Raw genomic sequence first — 15,241 nt, forward strand, 5'->3', positions numbered from 1 at the left:
AAACAAGATAGTGAAGAGTGTCGTGGCTTCGTCACTCTTGCCATAGCGCCTTTGTGAACCTGCTCTTAAACCATTATATCGCACGTACTGTGGACAAATGTCTTGCAATTTCGTCTACGTTGTTCGCCTGCCTGGAGCCATTAAGCTTCACAGACGAGAGCATAAAGGTGATTCGTGGCGTATGATGGTTGTGTTGATGCTGCTTGAGTATGAAGGCCAATTTGGCCACGTGCATCACATTGCAAGAAAAGAACAACACATGGTAGTGCCAGCTTCCTTGATAAAAACGCTTAAATGGAATCACCACATGGAGAAATTAAGACATCAAAATTCTACTCTCTGGTAAAACTGTGCGCGAAACGTTTCAGGTGGGGCTATGGGGGGAAATTAATCTTATATGATATAAAAATAGATCGTGAAGCTAAGGTATCAGGTAATTCTGCCAACAGATGGACTGCAATAAATAATGGTAATTATAAGACTGAGTGGAGTTTAGGTGAGAGTCTGATTGGTTAATCATGAGTATGATTACAGACTGAACTCGACCATGAAGTCCTGTTACCGTTGTACCATTACAATTTCTGCATAAAACGAATACATTTATTTGAGAAAATATCTCTGATATACAGACAATTTCTAGACTGCTAGCATTGAGCCTGGCTGAGGTACTGAAAAATAATGACTGAACATGTTGGGGCATGGCTCAGCTGGTAGTAATGCCCAACTAGTATCTGGCTGGCACAGGTTTGAGGCCAACTGAGGCCTGGTAATAAACCCATTGACCCCTAAGAGTGATAAGCATCTAATTTCTCCTTACAATATCACCCCTGAATCACACATTAAGGTCACGAGAATAAAGGAAATGATCACCAAATAAAGATCCTCTGGATTGTTCAATAAATTCTCCTTGTCATCAGCTTAGGAAATGTATAAAGAACAGTATGGAGAATATACAAACTGACGTTAGGGTGTAAAGGGTTAATAAATAGTTGATGACTCATGTCAACCAGTTATTCAGAATATAAATAGCAAATGTTTAATTACTTGAAATTAAGTTGATAATTATTCCCAATTGAAACAAACTTTAGCCACTGGTTGGCACAACCAAACTCTAAGCCATCTTTACTTAGCCGAACCTTTTATCTGAACTTTAACATTAATTTTGTGAACAGTGCCAATAAGGCCAAAAGCTAACAGCGAAGGATATTAAACTCTCTTATAGAGAATCCCTGAGGCTCTCTGCTTTTGTAAAACTGTAGTTTGGGTGAGACCTTGTGTAAATAACCTGCCCTGCATCATTGTTTCAAAGGCATTAAAAATAGAGATGTTTTCACTCTAAGTATAATTACTACAAAGAACAACTTTAAAATGTTCCAGACAAAACCAGTTTTCAAGGTAATTTTGATATTAGTTTCTGATTATACAATATTTTCTAAATTATCATAACAGGTTTCTTGAATGTGTGAAAAAGAAAACAGCAAAAAATTTACATTTTCTCTCAGAGATCCTGCTCTCAGAATCCTTAGTAAAACCCTAATCAATCAAGGTAATACTCAAGTTGAAAACTGAAAAAAACTTTTAAAACCACAGCATGACTATGCACTTAACCTTTTAATAACACTAGGGTAAACACATAAAACATTCACAAAGTCAAATCAAAGACCTGAGTTTGGAATTTTGACTCCTTTTTCACTCTTTGCTGAGTTGATGTTTCTGATAACTTTCAAAATCTCCTGGCAGAGTAGATCATCACTATTCACCATGTTTTCAATCATGCTGAAGTGATCTACCCCTGGTAGCTGAAGCAAACAACACTGAACCTCATGACTTTTTAAGATTTCAACAAATTCTTTAGCTTGTCGAAAAAACTCTGGGGATCCGTACTCTTCCATTACAACCAAAATAGGGCAAACAAACGTTGGTGACATCTTTGTCAGAAGTTTTTGAGGACTGACTTGTGCAGCAGATTCTTCAGTCAGTTTTAATGCATCATTGACATAAGTGCTTACAATAGGTACCAAATCAAAAACTCCTGATAATAAGAACATACCATGAATGGCTTGTGGAATTGATGGATCCTTGCTCCAGTCTGACACCATCATCATGGCACACAAATGTGCGCCAGCTGAGTGGCTGCATAAGAATAGTCTGGATTTTGGAAACCTGGTATTGATATATTTCACTGCTGACTGTATTTCTCCAACCATCTGATCCAAGCTGGCTTCTGGTGCAAGGTTATAACCGACCACTGCTGCAACGCAACCATTTTTAGTCCATGATTCACTAACAAAGCCGTAAATCTTCCTACTCCCTTCTTGCCAATACCCGCCATGAACAAAGAGCACCACTGCTGCAGAGCTGCCACTCTTTTCATGTACAGATTCAGCTGTGTCATCATTCTCTTCAGCAGGGTAAAATATATCCATCTTAGCTTTCTTTTCACCATAACAGACACTCAGTTCGCAGTGAGAGCTTTTACGAGTGGTTTCGCTGTAGCCAGTACAAATGTTCACATGATAATCTACTACCCCTCCTGGGTCCATTCTGTTGTTCCATTTGCTTGGAGAATAGTACTGAGCCAGCCATTCATTCTTCTACTCATCCATGTTTGCAATATTCAATGACAAGCACACACCACAAAGTGCTTTTTAGGTTTCCTCTTGAATATCTTGATCTTTTGCCCTGTTTTGAATGCAATACATTTATTTATATGAGTGACCATACATTGGTAAAGGGAGGAGGTTCAGTCAGCCATGTTCTTAATATCCAGAAAATTTTTCAAAGAAAATCTGACAACCCTACATCAGCTCCAAGGACATTTGGAAAATTCCCAAACTCCCAAGACATCCCAAAAAGTTCTGACACAATCTTATCTCCCAAGAAAGTGTGATCATTTACAAAAGACATCTCTCTTCTTTGACTAGTTCAGGATTTTTTTTGTCATAAGTATTTTTAGAAGGGTGTCAGTCGATACAAGGCTGTTATGGTAAAAGGTTTTTGTTACATCTAAGAGAGCTAGCGAGTGTGCGCTGTAAGCTGGCTATTGATGAAATTATTTAACTTACAGGTGCAAAAATCAAGCCAAACTTGTGAGATTGTGATGTATATATTCAGTATAATTGCTCAGGTTTCTATAGAGAGGTGCGCTCTGATTGGCAGAGGATCACATCATTTCTTCCTATAATCACCCTACACAAAGTGATTTATGGCAGGAGTGCCACATTTAAAATGGCTGCCCTGCATTTTGTCAAAATTTCTAAGGAAGTGATAAAAAGGAAAAAATTCAATTGTAAAGAGCAGAAAAGATGCTACTGAGTTTGGCAGCACACTTTTCAAAAGGAAATTGTAAAGTTTTTGCTGATCAAATTTAATAAACCTGTGATAATTGTCTTACTTTGATATGAGTAGTAAAAACTGTTAAAATGTGTGCAAAGCTCTCTTTAGTTACAGAATTTACAACAGAATTCAAAAGCACCGGAGCAATTATACTAAAATAACTATTTCCCGCAGGCTCATTGAATATTGTTGAAGAATCCCTTCAATTTCATCTTGGGGATTATATTCAACAACATTCAATAATTTCAAGATCACTGCAAACACAAGAAGAATTATGTTTATAGTAAATAAACGGTGAAATAGAAGCTCTAGCAAGTTAAGTTAATATTTTCAGCGTTTCATAACGTTTGCTTATAAAAAACTTGTGATCTACTCTATATCTGTCTGACTGTGCCGGCTTCCTCGTTGTTTAGACGCAAACTGGGTCCCTAAGAAGCCAAAGTGTTTGACCGAACTGAGAGATTTCATTGTCTCATTAGTAACCTAAATCTACTTCATTTAACACGAATAGCACTCCAACAAGCCAACTATTATCTAGGGAATAAAGTTAGTGTCTAAAACCTACCACAAATACGTTCCACAATCTTCAAATCCGAGCTGCTCTTGGAGAGGAACACAGGACGTGGAGAACTAGGGCTAGTCGAGGAGAATTGGGGGGAGAGGAGGGTAAAGTAAATCAACGTTTCCGTTTTCTTTTGCTGGAGTACTTTGCTTTTCTCAAAATGATATCAAAGCTAACATTTGAAACTTCGGAACAATCTCAGAAAGAATTGTGCTTAATTTTCTTTTCGGTGGAGGAATGTTATTGTATGACGTGACCATGAACAACAAGGGGTGGTTGAAAAACAAACATCATGATCACGTGATGCATTCTTCCTCGGCAAGATCCTAACTTTCACTTTCGAAAGCGGACAACACGGTAAGTATTGTCTGTTCAGTTTGTTCGGTATTATAGTAATTTTACAGCTCATGAATCAGTTTTGATTCATTTCGTAATGTCTTAAGCGTAATCTGTTCTACAGAGAGCCATCTTCTCGATGAATCTCTAATATTAACGTTGTGGTCGACTAAATAATTGTCAGGAGGAAGTAAACCAGTGGCATCAAACGGGTCCAAAGAAAAGATCCAGAGAATCTAATACATCTTAAAGACATCTCGGTAAATACTTGCGTACATCTAACGCCTAAAATATCATTCACTTGATCTTTATTCTTCTGACTAAATCTAATGCCTCCAACCTAAGTGGGCCGATTTCGAACGAACTCCCAACCGGAAGTAGTATCCCCGGGTTTGCTGCTGAAAATTTGGTTTAGAATTATGAACATGCTGAAAATATGCCTAAGAAGTATAGACATGCGGTATATACGTTTTTTGCCGTTCTTCCTTGAAGTACTGTATGCATAGATATCCAGAGGAAGATAACATCTCAGCTCGAATTCCGCCTTTTATATAGTCCGGTCTTCTATCCGCGAGCTCGTTTCCCGACTACTGTTCAGACGAAAACTTTAACATCACAAAGTTGTCACTCGTTTTTTATGTTTAGGTGTCTATGACGGTAATAATACTGAGAGTTGCCCCTCCACATGGTAGGTGTTTTATGTTTTAACAAGTAAATGTAACACCTTGTTATTTTTTTCAGGGAAAGTGGAGCTTCAGTATTCATTGTTTTTATCTGGATTTCAAGAAACTTTAGACGGAAGGTAATTGTGGTAGAACTGTGTGTTTGTCATGTTGACAGTTTTCCTTTGATTTTAAACCAAATGCCAGAAAAGAATGATAACGAAAAGAGTGTTGAGGTGGGCGATCGAACCGAATTGGTTGGAATCAATTGGTCACTTGGTTATCTGCTGAGATGTTATTTTCTTCCTTAAATAACATGAAGGGCGATTTGAGGTCTTTGTAAGAACTGTAGTGCAAAGTGAGAAGTTTGGTCATGCGCACTAGTATACTCTTTCGGTGAAGCTTAAATAAACAAGACCACTGTTGAAGGTGGTAAGCAGATAAATGCTCGGCGAATAAATAGTGTCGAGTCGATTTCCACAAGTTTGTCAAAAACAGAAATTGCCGACTTTACTTCACTTCGGCACAGTGACGTGACCGGCACAGTGACGTGACCGACACAGTGACGTGACCGGCACAGTGACGTGACCGGCACAGTACCCGTTTTCCATTTCCGTGAAATGTCACGAGGTGAGACCGAAAACACCACGGGTTTAACAGGAACCAGAAGTGATAGAAGGAGCGAGCAAAAGAGTGACTTTCATGGTCCGACCAAAATTCAGAAAATGAGGTCATTTCTGAGCCGAACAGGACAAAAAACGGCATTTTGCGCCAAAATTGACCGCTAATGTACAAAAACTGGCTTAAAAGTACTACCAACATTGATTTCTAGAGAGAAATATGACTTAAATTGTACCTGGAAGATTAATCTTAGTTTTACTTGAGTGGTTCCGCTATAAATGACCGTTCTATATAGGTGCAAGACAACACAAACAGGCCGTTGGGACTCACTCAAAGGTAACCAGGTTCGCCTAATATATGGGACCGGTTAAAAGAGGTGATAAGTACAATGATTAAGGGGAAACAAATTCGGGACTCTGACAACCGACCGCCTAATACAGGGTAACCGCTTTATACGGTGACACTTATAATACTGTTCGACCATTCGAGGGCGAGAGACTGCAAGTGCACATCTCTTGTGTAAGGAGCTAGTTATGCGTAAGAAAGGCAATTCAACAGTCTACCCAATGTTTCACAATATCAAACAATATAATAACATTTCTTTATTGAGCGTCACATTTCAAGGTAATTGTAAGTTCAGCATGCATGTCAAGGCCAAGCTTCATGAAGACAACAAGTGTTTATTTGTCATCAGAAGCCTACGTCAAGAAGGATATACACAAGACGAAATAGACTACCTCTTTAATTCAGTTGTGATCTCTAAGTTATTATACGGCCTTTCAGTTTCTGCTGCAAGTGTTTCGTTTCCGACCTTGCTGTTATACAAAGGTTTTTAAAAAGATGCTATAAGAGGCGCTATACGTCGGTCAATTACAACAGATATGAACTTTTGGAGAAAAGCGACAGACGCCTTTTCTATAACCTCAAACATGATGACCATCCATTAAAAAGCCTACTCCCAAGGTACAAAGACTATATTGTAAACATTCGAAGGAAATCCATTGTCAGGCCCAGCATTGATACTGAACGTTTAAAACGTAGCTTTTTTAATAGATTAACTTTTAAATAAAGTCTAGCTGTGTTCACACCCCATATGTATTTCTAATCATTTTTAATAATTTTATTCGATTTAATCATTGTAATCTCTCCCAACAATATATATTTTTACTGTAACATCAGATATGTAATTTTATCGCATGGTTTTTTAATAAAGACGAATTTACTTATTTATTTAAAGACGGCAAGCAAAACAAAACACGTCTGACCAACTAACCTATTGAGATTGTTGGAAAGTGTTGGGATTACCTATCTTCAGAATCAACACATTTCTTGAGTAAAAATATTTGATCTAGCGGCGGCCACCGACGGAACTAACCCAGTTGAGTTAAATCCACAGATTGATGCTGTCTCATTGAATTGACTCGTGTAATTTGGAAAACGGTCGTCATGGACAACGAAGGAGGATTTATAACAGTATCCGGTATAGTTACACTTGTTGTTGCCTTCCTTCTTAACACTGGTCGTGGCTTAGAAGCCATGAAGTTAGGCAAAGAATGTTTGATTTTTCTAACCTCCAAAGCACGGATAAAAGAATACCACTGGTTTTACCATGAAATACATTTGCTAATGTTTCATGCTGCATGCAAGGTCTCCAACTACACATCTGCAGAAAGATATGCGAAGGAACTTCTTATCATATACCATGCCTCTGGTGACACACTTAAGGAAGGGAGACTAAGCTTGGTACTGGGACAGATATATCACAAACAAAATGAATTTAAAAAGGCTAGAGAATACTATCAAAAGGCAGCTGATATAACAAGAAGTACTGGAGACAAACAAACAGAGGCACAATGTTACATGATGATAGGAAAATTATTTAATTCACTGTGTGAATATCACAAGGCTGAGGAGTGTTACAAGAAAGCACTGACAATCACTGTGTCAAATGGCGAAAGAGATATGGAAGCAACCATTTACGGAAACCTAGGTACAATCGTTCAGTCGCTTGGGGAATACGACAGAGCTGAGGAATATTACAAGAAAGCCCTACCAATAAGAGAGGAAATTGGCGACAGAAAAGGAGAAGCAGCTGACTACGGAAACTTAGGAACGTTGTTTCAGTCGCTTGGTGAATACAAAAAGTCGCAAGAATACACCGAGAAAGCACTAGCAATCAGAAAAGAAATTGGTGACAGAGAGGGAGAGGCAGCTGACTACGGAAACTTAGGAACATTGTTTCATTCGCTTGGTAAATACAAAAAATCGCAAGAATACACCGAGAAAGCACTAGCAATCAGAAAAGAAATTGGCGACAGAAAGGGAGAGGCAGCTGACTACGGAAACTTAGGAACATTGTTTCATTCGCTTGGTAAATACAAAAAATCGCAAGAATACACCGAGAAAGCACTAGCAATCAGAAAAGAAATTGGCGACAGAAAGGGAGAGGCAGCTGACTACGGAAACTTAGGAACATTGTTTCAGTCGCTTCGTGAATACAAAAGGTCTCAAGAATACACCGAGAAAGCACTTAAAATCAGAGAGGAAATTGGCGACAGAGAGGGAGAAGCAACTGCCTACGGAAACTTAGGAACATTGTTTCATTCCCTAGGTGAATACAAAAAGTCTCAAGAATACACCGAGAAAGCACTTAAAATCAGAGAGGAAATTGGCGACAGAAAGGGAGAAGCAGCTGACTACGGAAACTTAGGAACATTGTTTCATTCCCTAGGTGAATACAAAAAGTCTCAAGAATACACCGAGAAAGCACTTAAAATCAGAGAGCAAATTGGCGACAGAAAAGGAGAAGCAGCTGCCTACGGAAACTTAGGAACATTGTTTCGTTCCCTAGGTGAATACAAAAAGTCTCAAGAATACACCGAGAAAGCACTTCTAATCAAAAAAGAGATTGGTGACAAAAATGGAGAAGGAACTGCCTACGGAAACTTAGGAACATTGTTTCAGTCGCTTGGTGAATACAAAAAGTCTCAAGAATACACCGAGAAAGCACTTAAAATCAAAGAGGAAATTGGCGACAGAGAGGGAGAAGCAGCTGACTACGGAAACTTAGGAACATTGTTTCATTCCCTAGGTGAATACAAAAAGTCTCAAGAATACACCGAGAAAGCACTTCTAATCAGAAAGGAGATTGGTGACAAAGATGGAGAAGGAGCTGCCTACGGAAACTTAGGAACATTGTTTCAGTCGCTTGGTGAATACAAAAAGTCTCAAGAATACACCGAGAAAGCACTTAAAATCAGAGAGGAAATTGGCGACAGAAAAGGAGAAGCAGCTGACTACGGAAACTTAGGAACATTGTTTCATTCCCTAGGTGAATACAAAAAGTCTCAAGAATACACCGAGAAAGCACTTAAAATCAGAGAGCAAATTGGCGATAGAGAGGGAGAAGCAGCTGACTACGGAAACTTAGGAACATTGTTTCATTCCCTAGGTGAATACAAAAAGTCTCAAGAATACACCGAGAAAGCACTTAAAATCAGAGAGGAAATTGGCGACAGAAATGGAGAAGCAGCTGACTACGGAAACTTAGGAACATTGTTTCGTTCCCTAGGTGAATACAAAAAGTCTCAAGAATACACCGAGAAGGCACTTAAAATCAAAGAGGAAATTGGCGACAGAAAGGGAGAAGCAACTGCCTACGGAAACTTAGGAACATTGTTTCGTTCCCTAGGTGAATACAAAAAGTCTCAAGAATACACCGAGAAAGCACTTAAAATCAGAGAGCAAATTGGCGACAGAAAGGGAGAAGCAGCTGACTACGGAAACTTAGGAACATTGTTTCATTCCCTAGGTGAATACAAAAAGTCTCAAGAATACACCGAGAAAGCACTTAAAATCAGAGAGCAAATTGGCGATAGAAAGGGAGAAGCAGCTGACTACGGAAACTTAGGAACATTGTTTCATTCCCTAGGTGAATACAAAAAGTCTCAAGAATACACCGAGAAAGCACTTAAAATCAGAGAGGAAATTGGCGACAGAAAGGGAGAAGCAGCTGACTACGGAAACTTAGGAACATTGTTTCATTCCCTAGGTGAATACAAAAAGTCTCAAGAATACACCGAGAAAGCACTTAAAATCAGAGAGGAAATTGGCGATAGAGAGGGAGAAGGAGCTGACTACGGAAACTTAGGAACATTGTTTCGTTCCCTAGGTGAATACAAAAAGTCTCAAGAATACACCGAGAAAGCACTTAAAATCAGAGAGCAAATTGGCGACAGAAAGGGAGAAGCAACTGCCTACGGAAACTTAGGAACATTGTTTCATTCCCTAGGTGAATACAAAAAGTCTCAAGAATACACCGAGAAAGCACTTAAAATCAGAGAGCAAATTGGCGACAGAGAGGGAGAAGCAGCTGACTACGGAAACTTAGGAACATTGTTTCATTCCCTAGGTGAATACAAAAAGTCTCAAGAATACACCGAGAAAGCACTTAAAATCAGAGAGGAAATTGGCGACAGAAAGGGAGAAGCAGCTGACTACGGAAACTTAGGAACATTGTTTCATTCCCTAGGTGAATACAAAAAGTCTCAAGAATACACCGAGAAAGCACTTAAAATCAGAGAGCAAATTGGCGACAGAAAAGGAGAAGCAGCTGACTACGGAAACTTAGGAACATTGTTTCATTCCCTAGGTGAATACAAAAAGTCTCAAGAATACACCGAGAAAGCACTTAAAATCAGAGAGCAAATTGGCGATAGAGAGGGAGAAGCAGCTGACTACGGAAACTTAGGAACATTGTTTCATTCCCTAGGTGAATACAAAAAGTCTCAAGAATACACCGAGAAAGCACTTAAAATCAGAGAGCAAATTGGCGACAGAGAGGGAGAAGCAGCTGACTACGGAAACTTAGGAACATTGTTTCATTCCCTAGGTGAATACAAAAAGTCTCAAGAATACACCGAGAAAGCACTTAAAATCAGAGAGGAAATTGGCGATAGAAAGGGAGAAGCAGCTGACTACGGAAACTTAGGAACATTGTTTCATTCCCTAGGTGAATACAAAAAGTCTCAAGAATACACCGAGAAAGCACTTAAAATCAGCGAGGAAATTGGCGACAGAAAGGGAGAAGCAGCTGACTACGGAAACTTAGGAACATTGTTTCATTCCCTAGGTGAATACAAAAAGTCTCAAGAATACACCTAGAAAGCACTTAAAATCAGAGAGGAAATTGGCGACAGAAAGGGAGAAGCAGCTGACTACGGAAACTTAGGAACATTGTTTCATTCTCTAGGTGAACTTGAGAAAGCCGAAGTATATTTTCGCGAGGCTCTCTTAATTTGCAAAGGCATTCGAGATAGTATGACGGAGTTTAAAGTTCTTTGTGGTCTAACGGTTTTAAAGTTAGCACAGTTTAATATCGAAGAAGCTTTTTCGTATCTTTTCCAATCTATTGCAAAATTTGAAAAACTGCGAAACTTTCTAAAAGGCAACGATGACTTCCAAATATCTTTATTAGAGGAGCATGGCGCCTTTCCCTACGAGATGCTCAGTAAATTGCTTTTTGTTAGCGAAAATTTCGGAGATGCTCTTTCCGTTGAAGAACTTAGACGGGCGAGAGCTCTAGCGGACTTGATGACATCTCAATATTCTGCCAAAGAGTTTCAGTTTTCAGGCGATCTGCGATCATGGTGTGGAATCCATGATATTATAAAAGGAGAGGCCAGTTGTAATTGTCTTTACCTTTCGGTTGGTGATGAAGATGTACGGATTTGGATTCTCCAACCAAGTGGAGAGATTCGTTTCCGAAGAAAAAGAATAGACTCAGATTGTTTTGAAAATGCCGGGTCAGTTCCTAACTTGAAAGCGCTGTTTTCGCAGACTTTCCGCCATTTTGCTGTTCTACCCAAAGAGGTTTGTGAAGATCGCTCTTTAAATGACGAACGTGTTCCAACATCATCTGACGATGTCAACCGATCGCCTTTGGCACACACTAAAGGTGATGATATGAAAAAAAATCTTCATTTGTGCTACGAAACAATCATCGCTCCCGTGGCCGATTTATTGAAAGAGCCTGAAATTATCATTGTCCCTGATAGCTGCATGTACCAAGTGCCATTTGCAGCCTTAATTGACGAAGGAGGAAGATATTTGTCTGAAAAATTCAGGATCCGTATTGCTCCTTCTTTGACTACGCTCAAGCTTATCAAGGACAGTCCTCCAAACTACCACAGTCAGAGTGGGGCTCTCATAGTGGGTGAACCTGAGGTGAGCAAAGTGATTTACAGGGGAGAACAGAAGACCTTGGGTCCATTACCATGCGCAAAAAAAGAAGCTGAGATGATTGCAAAATTGCTTGGCGTTCCCCCATTGTTAGGAAGACATGCAACAAAGGAGGCGGTTATTGAACAGATGAAGTCAGTTGCGCTGATACATTTTGCTGCTCATGGAGATTCCGAAAGAGGAGAAATCGCACTTTGCCCTGGTCGTACAACGAAGGATATTCCACAAGAAGAAGAATACCTTTTGACGATGGCTGACGTATCCAAAGTTCAACTTCGAGCTAAACTGGTTGTTCTAAGCTGTTGTCACAGTGGGTGCGGAGAAATTAAAGTCGAAGGAGTTATCGGAATCGCTCGAGCGTTCTTAGGATCCGGTGCACGCTCAGTGTTAGTGGCGCGGTGGGCCTTGGACGACGAATCGACAGAGCAGTTCATGAATCGTTTCTACGAACACTTGTTCCGTGGTGAAAGTACCAGTGAATCTCTTCACGAGGTCAGAAAGTGGATGAGAAGTAACGCCAAGTATTCTGAAGTAAAGAAATGGGCTCCGTTCATGCTGATTGGAGATAATGTCACATTGAGGTAGGTTGGAGGTTAAAGATTCAAGTTTGTACTAGGAGTCTCATGATCGGGCATGAAATCACCATTTTTGTTTTGATTTAGCGTAACGTCACGGCTCGTGGTATTGCTCTTAACATCTGTATCATATTCAGTGATAAAGAAAAAGGATTGAACAAATTTCTTTCAAATTAATTCGAATCTTCTCATAAATACGTGAGTCAGAAATAAAAACAAATTTATGTTGTGTGCTGACATGCTCGCTCTCATTCATTTCTTCTTACGGAGAAACAAAAGTAGAGTTGTTGTGATTAAGAGGTATTCGCCCAAAGTATCCCCTATGGTCCCCTTTTGTATATAATTGTTGGAAAGTCAAACGGGGTGAAGTGCTTGTAGACATAGAAGGTCTTGATTTCAAATCTAGCTGCTCCGACTGAAAACCTGTCTTCACAGTAGAACTGACTTAAAATAATAATTGATTTACTCACAAATTATATCAGAGCTCTATAACTCCTTTGCTTATTAGCAAAAAATTATATTTTACAGGAAAGAAGACATAGTGTGTGAGGGACAAAACTGATCAGTAAATCCTGATTCCTGATTGAAGGTAACTTCTTTGAAGACCCTAATCTTTGTCTGTGCCGTTAACGAAAAATTTCCTGTGATATTATTATTAGTATTCTCCTTTGCGAAAGGCCACGTTAGTCACTTATTACATGTTAATGAAAGTTTTCGCGAGACGCTCTCTTCTTTTCATGCAAACTATCAACAGCTTGAATAATCACTATTTACAAAGGACGAATTTACCGCGAGGGATGGGTGGGTAGCTTTTGAGTGATTCTACCAAGACACTCATCTTTGTCTATTCCGTCTGAAAGAGGACAATTCGCGTGATATAACAGAGGCTTTAACATTTTTCAGTTAAACGGTTAATCAAGTTTAGGGGTTTATCTTTTGAAGACAGGGATTTTTGTCACTTAGGTGTCAGGAATAGTTTTCGCGAGGAGTTTTGTACTGCATGTATATACTTCCTGGGCAATAAGTTTTTGGAGGACAAACTAACTTTTGGATAATTAGGTAGAAGGTTATCACTGTGAATAATGAGCCAGATAACCATCTTAAGTCTATATTCAAACAAAAAAGTCAGTCATACAGATATTGATTTTAAGGGTACAACTAAAAATCTCGAAACTACGTTCAAGGTTAATGCAATAGCGGGATTTCAAGATTGCCAAAACTTGCCACGAAATGCACCTATACCTTTTAGAATTTTTGTAAAAATATAGTTGTAGCCTTTAACACTTCAATGAGCTAAAATGCTTTATAGAAATCGCCTTAAGTGTTGTGTAGTTTGTACCGCCTAAGAAAGCTGCACAAGCAGTGGTTTAGTTATCTCCCTCGGGTGAACATGTTGTGCCGTTTCGGCAAGGATCAGGAATACAATATTCTATAAAAAGTTGTAACAATTTAGTTACCATAAGTAATAACGTAGAATAACTAAATATCTTTTTTTACATTGCTAGGCTGAGCCATAACATTAGACCCACATGGACGAGCGTCTTACATACTAGATTACAAGGATCGAATTCAAGAGAATTGTGTAAAATATTACTCTTGACTTTTCCACTTTAATTAGCTACAATTGTATAGTGAAATATTGTCTTATTTGTTGTGCAGTTGGTAACGCCGTAAGCAGTGGCAGAGACATAGCTATCTTCCCCTAATAAATAGGTTCCGCAGTTCTGGAAAGGACCACATTTATAACTATTTGTAAAAAATGGAAACGATTGAGCAACTGTAAGTGAACTAAGTGATGACGTAGAGTTGCTAAATTTTTGTGGTTGATTTCTTTAAGCTAGGCTCCCGTGGAGTAGTAATGAGCGTAAGAGATGAAGGAAAGTGCAGAAAATGAACATTGTGTTCTTATTCCTTCAAATTTAATCACCTTGTCAGACATTCTTGTTAGATAACGCCGACTTGTACGCCGATCACAGCGATGGTCGAAAATCACCGACGAGAAGGCTGTGACCGGGCGGAGAGGACGAGAGCCTGGAACGAACTTTGGAATTGATTCTTAGAAAAAAGGATGGTTTTTATTTATTCAGTTAGTGATTGTAGACCCCATCTATATATCAATAATGAGGCCAAAAATGCTACCAGAATATTCAATTATCCATTACCTATGTTGTTCAACAGGTCACTTGACCATTTTGTTTTCAGTGTAATCGGTCTGAGTTTCCGGTATCTTGAATAAAAGCTAGTCATTGTAGATCTCATTGTAGACGGGTTACAGTAGGGAAGCTGACTCCAGCTCTATATCAAAGGAAGAAGTCAGAAATTCAATTAGTAACTTTTTTATTACTCGATTGTCAAACACACATTTTGTTTAAGAGGTCACTGGACCATTCATTTTAATTGTCATCAGTCACATTTGAATTTCTTTATATCCTAAATAAATGCACCTGTTACCACATTTTAGTTTTAGTTTTTAATTTCGCTTTATAGGGGGCCGCGTACCCGATAAATAGTTTTGGTGATGCTGTCTATTTTTGTGGAATAAATCAGTCCAACTAGTATAGGTAATAACATGATTTTGAGTGAAATATGCACTTTGTCTTGTCGAATTACTTATGGGATCAGTTCCTTCATCACAACCAGTACAGAGAAGGCATAATGCATCGTTGACATATATCTTACAATAGGTAGCAAATAAAAAAACTCCTGATTAAAGAAACATACCAAACAGTGCTTGTGGAATGAAGTATTTTCTATAGACATCTCATTGAGTTCTGATACAATCCGAGTTCCTGAAAGAACATAATCATTTGCAAAAGACCACTCTCTCCTGGTGTTGGGGCAAATTTTTCTTCTTTTTATTTTCATTTTCTCACTTACTTGTTATCGTGTATTCTTTTCTGTTCCCTCCG

At 38.9% G+C, this 15,241-nt stretch overlaps 2 pseudogenes across 2 annotated transcripts; one reads left to right on the plus strand and one right to left on the minus strand.

Annotated features, from left to right (window-relative positions):
• Positions 1-586: 586 nt before the first annotated feature.
• On the minus strand, positions 587-4,043 carry LOC148729560 (kynurenine formamidase pseudogene; annotated as a pseudogene). Its single transcript, XR_015989113.1, has 2 exons — positions 3,902-4,043; positions 587-2,682 (listed from the first exon to the last, which is right to left on the minus strand). The product of XR_015989113.1 is annotated as a kynurenine formamidase pseudogene (transcript).
• Positions 4,044-4,261: 218 nt separating this feature from the next.
• On the plus strand, positions 4,262-14,787 carry LOC148729561 (uncharacterized; annotated as a pseudogene). The gene is made up of 5 exons (XR_015989108.1): positions 4,262-4,494; positions 4,976-5,036; positions 6,914-8,488; positions 8,609-12,338; positions 12,861-14,787. The product of XR_015989108.1 is annotated as an uncharacterized LOC148729561 (transcript).
• The last annotated feature ends 454 nt before the right edge of the window (positions 14,788-15,241 follow it).

This window comes from Stylophora pistillata, chromosome 6 (genome assembly GCF_964205215.1).
Source record: "Stylophora pistillata chromosome 6, jaStyPist1.2, whole genome shotgun sequence".
Lineage (NCBI taxonomy): Eukaryota > Metazoa > Cnidaria > Anthozoa > Scleractinia > Pocilloporidae > Stylophora > Stylophora pistillata.